This window comes from Globicephala melas, chromosome 3, assembly GCF_963455315.2.
Source record: "Globicephala melas chromosome 3, mGloMel1.2, whole genome shotgun sequence".
NCBI classification, from domain to species: Eukaryota; Metazoa; Chordata; class Mammalia; order Artiodactyla; family Delphinidae; genus Globicephala; species Globicephala melas.
In genome coordinates, this window is record NC_083316.1 from 8,952,453 (window position 1) to 8,960,094 (window position 7,642).

Sequence of the window (7,642 nt, forward strand, 5' to 3'; positions counted from 1 at the left end):
ATGAGCTCTCTACTCTGGGTCCCCCCAGGCTGGGCTCTTGATATTACTTGGAATAATGACAACAATCCTTTCCTCCCTCACCTGTCTGGACTGTACGACGGAAAACTGCGATTTCCAAGACCATGCCTCTGCTCTGGATCCCCAGAAGTTCACCCCAGAGTTCCCCAAAGCGGAGTCTGGTGACTTGATCTGGCTGCCACTTTGGGGCCGTCTCTTCCCCACGACCTCACAGTCTGGGGTTGGTAGAGGAAAGACAAAAAGGAAAAAAAAATGGTTCTGAAGAGCCTAGGGTCAGGACAGGAATAAAGACTCAGAAGACTTGAGGACATGGGGAAGGGGAAGGGGAAGCTGGGATGAACTGAAAGAGTGGCATGGATATACATACGTACACTACCAAATGTGAAATAGATAGCTAGTGGGAAGCAGCTGCATAGCACAGGGAGATCAGCTCGGTGCTTTGTGACCACCTAGAGGGGTGGGATAGGGAGGGTGGGAGGGAGGGAGATGCAAGAGGGAGGGGATATGGGGATATATGTATACGTATAGCTGATTCACTTTGTTATAAAGCAGAAACTAACACACCATTGTAAAGCAATTATACTCCAATAAAGGTATTAAAAAATAAATAAATAAAAATAAAGTTCCCATTACATTAAAAAAAAAAAAAAAGGAAAACGATGAAGCATAATTATTGGGTAGGAAAAGGACCTGGGGGCTACTTCACAGTCGTATCTGGCTCAGCGAGCACCAGGTGCCCAGACTGGCTCCCTGTGTGGGACAGTCATTGGATGCCCCCCTGGCTGGCACTTTGGCACTTTTGCAAGGGCCAAACTCTACCCACTGTACCGAGAAGCCGAACCAGTACAAGGAATTTTCCCGGCTGTTCGAATGCACTTTTTCTTTAGGCAGTTGGCCCCTGGGTGATGACTGTTCTTTCAGCCTCTCAGAGTTGGCTTTAGCGTTGTCTGTTAGGAGCGTCCCGCTCAAGGGACCGATACAGGGTTCCCTGGAGGTTGGCTTGGGGTGTGACGGACTCTGTGGCATGTTAAGTCCTCTGTGGCCCAATTCTAAGGGTTGTAGGTTCAATTGTGTCCCCCGAAAAGCTATGTTGAAGTTGTAGCCATTGGTACCTACAAAAATGACCTTGTTGGACATAGAATCCTTGTAGGTGTAAGTAGTTAAGGGTCGAGATGAGATGATGCTGGATTAAGGTGGCCCCTAAACTCAATGACTGGTGTCCTTATAGGGAAAGGAAAGGACATTCAGAAACACAGGCACGCAGGGAGAAGGCCATGAGATGAAGGTGGCAGAGATTGGAGTGTTGTATCTACAAGCCAGGGAATGCCAAGGGCTGCTGGGACCAGAACCTAGGAAGAGGCAAGGAAGGATTCTCCCCGAAAACCTTGGGTGGGAGCATGGCCCTGCCGACAACTTGATCTCTGGCTTCTAGCCTCCAGAACTGTGAGAGGGTAAGTTTCTGCTGTTGAAACCACCCAGTCTGCGTTACTTTGTTACAGAAGACCTGGGAAAGGCATCCACCTAGGAACCTCACTCCGGACCCTCTGCCCTCTCCTCAGTCCTTGGGTCAGATATCTTGAAGGCTTGTGGCATTGCAGGGATCCAGGAGGGCTAAATAGAAGTGACCCCACTTAGGTCACCTCTACGGCACCTGTTCCCCCGCTGCTCTAGTCTGGGCTGCTGGTGGCTCAGAGCCACTCTCCTCTCTGGGAATTGCCCCCCCGGGGAACTGGAAGCAGCCGTACCCAGAAGGTTTGGCATCAGTCCTGGTTGGGAGGCAGCTCATAGCCTCCCAGTGACATGGGGACAGATCCACTCTCCTTGCCTCAAATGGGACTGGCTCTGGGACCCTGCTGTTCATGCTCCGGAGCTCTCCGTGGGGTCCGGCTGAGGGCCACCCCCGTGGAGACCACATCCCTGTTTGCTTCCCTTGCCCCTTCTCCGGGATGTAGCGCTCCTTCCTCCAAGAGCTGCTCCCTGTCTCAGACTTGGCTTCCGGGCAAGCTGACCCGAGACCCAAGATCACTTCTGGAGGGTGGAGACTTTGTCCTCTGAGGGGGCATCCGTGGCTGCGGAAGGCACACACGAAGGCAACGGTTCTCACGTGTGAGCATAGGGACCACCTGGAGAGCTCCTGTAATCGCAGCTTCCTGGGCCTGACTCCAGAGATGCAGACAGTACATCTGGGGTGGAGCCTGAGAAGCGGCATTTCTAACAAGCTCCCAGGTGCTGCCCCTGCTGGTCAAGGACCACACGAGACCCCCTGGCCTAGGATCTCCAGCATCTGGGCAAGACTGATGGCCTGAGAGCGCAAGCAAGCCCGGAGGGGTCTGTAGAAATTAATTTACACGTGGGATTTTCGAGGTTGGGTGAAGAATGGAGAGAGGCTGTGTGCTGGGTTGAGGGTTGAAAAAAACAACCTGGAGTGTTTTGGAAGGTTGGTTTCCCCACCCAGGCCCTTGGCCTGTGCCTAAGCTCAGAGGAACGAGCTGTGGGCAGAAGCCCTCGGAGCTCCTTACCTGGAGGTCTTTATGGGACAGAGGGGCCCCCAAAGCCATTCTCTTGGGGAGAAGTGACAAAGCTTGTCTCAGAAAAGAGGAGGGGGGCCATTCTTGTGTGTGTGTGTGTGTGTGTGTGTGTACGTCCATGTGTGCGCACCTACTTGTGTACGTGTGTGATACACGTGCAGTCATGGCTTACTGAGTGCTTTCCGCTTTCCCTGACCAAGACGGAGTCAGCGGCAGCAGTTCCCAGCACAGAGGCCGAGGGAGCCCCACCCGACACACACGCGATCATCGTTTCTATTTGGATTCTTCCTTCTTCCGTGTGGCAACCTATTTTTCTGCGAGAGCCCTTGTCGCGTCATTTGAGGTTCCTGGCAATTGGGGGTTTGCTGTTTCCAGCCTTGCTCTCCTGCCCGGCGAAGTCCGGTGTTTCATCTCTTTACCTCTTCGTGTCAATTACACAGAGGGAAGTTTTGCATCTTTTCTGCTTTCGCTGTTCCACTCACCTCTTTGATCATTTGTTTCGTGGCTATAGATATTCTACTTTGCACACAGGGGATTTGAATTCTTCCGATTCTTTTTTTTTTTTTGCGGTACACGGGCCTCTCACTGTTGTGGCCTCTCCGATTGCAGAGCACAGGCTCCGGACGCGCAGGCTCAGCGGCCATGGCTCACGAGCCCAGCCGCTCCGTGGCATATGAGATCTTCCCGGACCGGGGCACGAACCCGTGTCCCCTGCATCGGCAGAATTCTTCTGATTCTTTGTTCGCAGACAAACCCGGGCCCGGAGCCATTACCTCTCTGCAGCCTACACATCGTTTGTGCTGCACCATCGGCCAGCAGGTGGCAGGATGTCCACCCTTCTCATTTCATCACAGATTCTAGGAGGGCTGTCAGCGCTGACCCCTCCCACATGCCTTCCTCTCTGAGAGTCACAAAGAGATGCTTTGGGCCGGGGGCTGAGTTCATCTGTTCCTACTTCTGGAGAATTCTCATCACTGAGATGCTGCTCCTTCATCACCAGCTATCTCTCTAATTTTCCTGCCTCAGTAGGTACCTACTCTATAGGTGTTTATGTCTGCACTGGATGCTAATGGTGCCTCACCTGGAACCCTCCCAGGTGGTGTACCTGACCCCCTCCTGCTGTGAGTGTTGGCTGCTGACAGCTCCAGCTGCCCTGTCTCTGGATGGTGATACTTGGCTTTTGCTGCAGGAGGCCCCCTGGCGGGGAATTTTCACACCCCTAGCGTGGGGGGGGGGGGGCCCTGCCAAAGACTGTCTGCTGAAGGGTACAGAAAGCCAGCTCCTTGCCTCAATGCAGGGTCTGTCCTAGGATGCGCCGTGTACCCCACAGCCCCAGGGATCTTTCTAGACTTCCTCTAAGCCCACGTCCTACCTGAGCTTCTTTCTCTGCCCTATCCTGCTTTTCTTCCCCTCTATGACTTGCTTTATTGCAATATTAGCTTTATTGCAGTGGTCTGGAACCAAACTTGCAAAATCTGTGACATGTGCCTATACTCTGCTTATTAGCCTTCTTTGGGATCATGATCATTTTATTATTGTTATTTTTAAAAAATTGAAGTGTAGGTGATTTACAGTAATATATTAGTTTCAGGTGTACAGCATAGTGATTCAGTATTCTTACAGTTTATACCCCATTAAAAGTTATTACGAGATAATGACTATAATGCCTTGTGCTGTACAATATATCCTTTTTGCTTGTCTATTTTATTTATTTATTTTAAAAATAAATTTATTAATTTATTTTTGGCTGTGTTGGGTCTTTGTTGCTGCTTGCGGGCTTTCTCTAGTTGCGGTGAGCGGGGGCTACTCTTCGTTGTGGTGTGCAGCCTTCTCATTGCAGTGGCTTCTCTTGTTGCAGAGCACGGGCTCAGTTGTTGTGGCTCACGAGCTCTAGAGTGCAGGCTCAGTAGTTGTGGCGCATGGGCTTAGTTGCTCTGCGGCATGTGGGATCTTCCCGGACCAGGGCTCGAACCTGTGTCCCCTGCATTGGCAGGCGGATTCTTAACCACTGCGCCACCAGGGAAGCGTGCTTATCTATTTTATACATAGTACTTTGTATCTCTTAATCCCATACTCCTAGCATGCCCCTCCTCACTTCCCTCTCCCCACTGGTAACCACTAGTTTGTTACAGACTAGTTTGTGAGTCTGTTTCTGTTTTGCTATATACACTCATTTTTTTAAGATTCCCTGTATAAGTGATAACATACAGTATTTGTTTTTCTCTGTTTGACTTATTTCACTAAGCATAATATTTTCTAGGCCCATCCACATTGCTGCAAATGGCAGAATTTCATTCTTTTTTATGGCTAATATTCCATTGTATATGTATACTATATCTTCTTTATCCACTCATCTGTTAATGGACATGGGTGCTTCCATATGTTGGCTATTATAAATAGTGCTGCTATGAACATTGGGGTGCATGAATATTTTTGACTTATTCGTTTCTTCAGATATATGCCCAAGAGTGGAATTGCTGCATCATCTAGTAGTTCTATTTTTAGTTTTTTGAGGAATCTCCATACTGTTTTCTATAGTGGCTGCACCAATTTACATCCCCACCAAGAGTGTATAAGAGTTCCCTTTTCTCCACACGCTCTCCAACATTTGTTATTTGTAGACTTTTGGATGACGGCCATTCTGACAGGTGTGAGGTGATATCTCATTGTGGTTTTGATTTGGATTTCTCTAATAATTAGCGATGTTGAGCATCTTTTCATGTGCCATCTGTATATCTTCTTTAGAAAAATGTCTATTTAGGTCTTCTGCTCATTTTTTGATTGGACTGTTTTTTGATTTGGTGTTGTATGAGCTGTTTATGTATTTTGGGTATTAACCCCTCGTCAGTTATATCATTTGCAAATATTTTCTTTCATTCTGTAAGTTATCTTTTTGTTTTGTTGATGGTTTCCTTTGCTGTGCCAAAGCTTATACTTTTAATTAGATCCCATTTGTTTATTTTTGTTTTTATTTCTTTTGCCTTAGGAGACAGGTGCAAAAATATATTGTTTTGATTTATGTCTAAGAGTGCTCTGCTTATGTTCTCTTCTAGTTTTATGGTTTTAGGTCTTACATTTAGGTCTTTAATCCATTTTGAGGTTTGTTTTTTTTTTTTTTTTGCAGTACATGGGCCTCTCACTGCTGTGGCCTCTCCCGTTGCGGAGCACAGGCTCTGGACGTGCAGGCTCAGCGGCCATGGCTCATGGGCCCAGCTGCTCCATGGCATGTGGGATCTTCCCGGACCGGGGCACGAACCTGTGTCCCCTGAATCGACAGGCAGACTCTCAACCACTGCGTCACCAGGGAAGCCCTTGAGTTTATTTTTTTATATGGTGTGAGGAAATGTTCTAATCCCATTGTTTTACATATAGCTATCCAGTTTTACCAGCTCCACTTACTGAAGAGGCTGTCTTTTCTCCACTGTATACTTTGCCTTCTTTAATTGGCCATAGGTGTGTGGGTTTACTTCTAGGCTCTTGATTCTGTTCCATTGATCTATGTATTGGTTTTTGCTCCAGTACCATACTGTTTTGATTACTATAGCTTTGTGGTATAGTCTGAAGTCTTAGAGGGTCATACCTCCAGCTTTGTTCTTTTATTTTCCAAATTGCTCTGGCAATTTGGGTCTTTTGTTTCCATATGAATTTTAGGATTCTAGTTCTGTGAAAAGTGTTGTGGGTATTTTGACAGGGATTTCATTAAATCTGTGGATGGCTTTGTGTAGTGTGACCATTTAACAGTATTAATTATTCCAATTCAAGAACATGGGATATCTTTACATTTGTTTGTATCAGCTTCAATTTCCTTTATCAACGTTTTATAGTTTTCAGAGTTTAGGTCTTTCACCTCCTTGGTTAAGTTTATTCCTGGGTATTTTGTTCTTTTTGATGTGATTTTTAAACAGGATTGTTTTTCACTTTCTCTTTCTGATATTTTATTATTAGTATATAGAAAAGAAACTGATTTCTGTATATTAATCTTGTATCTGCAAATTTGCTAAATTCATTTATTAGTTCTAATAGTTTTTGGGTGGAGACTTTAGGGTTTTCTATATAAAGTATCATGTCACCTGCAAACAGTGACAGTTTTACTTCTTCCCTTCCAGTTTGGATGCCTTTTATTTCTTTTTCTTATCTGATTGCTGTATCTAGGACTTTCAATACTATGTTAAATAGAAGTGGCAAGGATTGGGCCCGAGCTGGCTCTGTTGCCTTTTAGTGTGTGTTTTTCCCTCTCTCCACACTGGGAGTCTTGCCCTGGAAGTGGAGAGTACTGAAGCAAGTGGAGCCCATGTAAGCTCTTGGCTCCTGTCAGCTGCAGAGGTCCAATGCATTGCCTGTGCAGGCATCCACAGCTCTTCTCAGACACAACTTTGGGTGAAAGTCCCCTTTGTTGCTCACAGCCAGTCAGACCACAGCCTCCACTACCCCCACCCTCTTGTACAATTACTCTGCAGGACAGATGGGGCCCATGTGGCCTCTCAGCATGTATCAGAGGGTGAGCTGTGACAGAGCAGATGCCATGAGAGATCTGGGTGGCATCTGAAACACTGCTTAAGTAAGTGCCAACAATGGCCACTGCTGCCCCACCTAAGCCCCACCCTGGGACTGGGTTACCTGTTTCCCACAGTCAGGTATTTTCCCTAGTCGTGGCTGCCTCAGGTCCAGTGCTGTACTGTGACATGGAGTCACATTCTGGAGCATTCTCTGGGCTAGGGCTGGGATGCATGGAGAGGTTGCTGCGGGAAACCCAGCAGCCACTAGAGCAGACCTCTCTCTGCCCTGCCTTGGAGGCAAGCCTGTGTGCATGTGTTCCTTATGAGTGGAGCCCAGGCTTCCCACAGCCATTATATTAGTCCCAGCAGTCCTCCAACCAGCGAAGGGGGCTTGTCTCCCCACATAGGATGCCAGGACTGGGGCATCCAATTTGCGGCTCAAACTGCTTACTCTTCATGTTGGATCTCTCCCTGTGTAATCTCCCTTTTCCTCTGTGTTCCCTCTCAGGGGAACAGGTCCCAACCTAATTGCTTTTCTTCCCTTCACACCTGATTATGTGTGTATCTTTCTTGCAGTCTTGGTTGTACAGAAGTCTTTCT